Source organism: Bison bison, unplaced genomic scaffold, assembly GCF_000754665.1.
Source record: "Bison bison bison isolate TAMUID 2011002044 unplaced genomic scaffold, Bison_UMD1.0 scf7180017864223, whole genome shotgun sequence".
Classification (NCBI taxonomy): Eukaryota; Metazoa; Chordata; class Mammalia; order Artiodactyla; family Bovidae; genus Bison; species Bison bison.
Genome location: NW_011494795.1, coordinates 2,955,576 through 2,956,561, shown reverse-complemented (window position 1 = coordinate 2,956,561; position 986 = coordinate 2,955,576).

Here is a 986-nt window from a genome sequence, read left to right as displayed (position 1 = left end):
GAACCCTCCCCATCGACCCCCGTGCTTCCACAATTCTGGCTAACAGAGGGTTTGTGCTAGACGCACCCACACGTCCCGTGGGCACTGGCCACACCGACACGTGGAGGCTGCATGGCCGGGACTGTGCTTCAGACATTTGCCCTCGTCCATCGCCAGGGAGCCCTTCTTCTGCAAAACATCAAGAGGGCAGGGGCCTGGGATGAGTTCGTGAGGGCAGAAGAGTCTGCGGCCGCCAGGGAGGGGAGAGGCGGCAGCTGGGTCTCTCCGCATCCAGGAGCTGGAGCACGTGGACGACGGGGGCGCTGGTCCAGCAGCGTGGGCGTAAATAGCCACGATTTTCTTCACCCTTTTATAGACCATCGTGTGAAGCCAGATGGGCCCCATCTGCCTCCTCCCCGGCCTGCACTTTATTAGGACGGCCTGAAAGGCTCAGAGCCCACGTGAACTAAGAGCAGGTATAAAAAGATATGGAGCTGGAAGTTACGGCCCCAGGCTTTGGTCATCTGTGAGCTCCACGCACCTGCTGGCCAGGCTGTGAAGTGTGGAGGCCCATCCAGCTGGGCGGGCGGGAAACCCTGGCGGCTGCGGACAAGCTGGGGGTCAGGGCTGGGAACCCTGGGGGACTGCAAGAAAGTGGGGGGCAGGGCTGGGGGACCCTGGGGAGCTGAACGTTGGGAAGTCACGTCACAGGGCTGGGTCCTGAGCTGGGGTCTCCTGATAGGGTTCTTTATCCTGTTCCCTTGCCTTCACCGCCACTGGTCCAGCGTTGACGAGCAGGACGAGGTCTGTGGCCTCAGTATGCACTCCTTCCAGGCGTGATGGGCAGAGACGGGCTGGCTCCCAGGTGGGAGGCCTGAGCAGACACACGGGGCCACACCTTGATCTCCTGTTCTGATCGCAAGTCTTACTGATGTTTGAACTAGGGCGCCCGCGTTTCCGTTTTGCACCGAGCCCTGCAGGTTTGTGTGAATCCCCCTGGGGGGGGA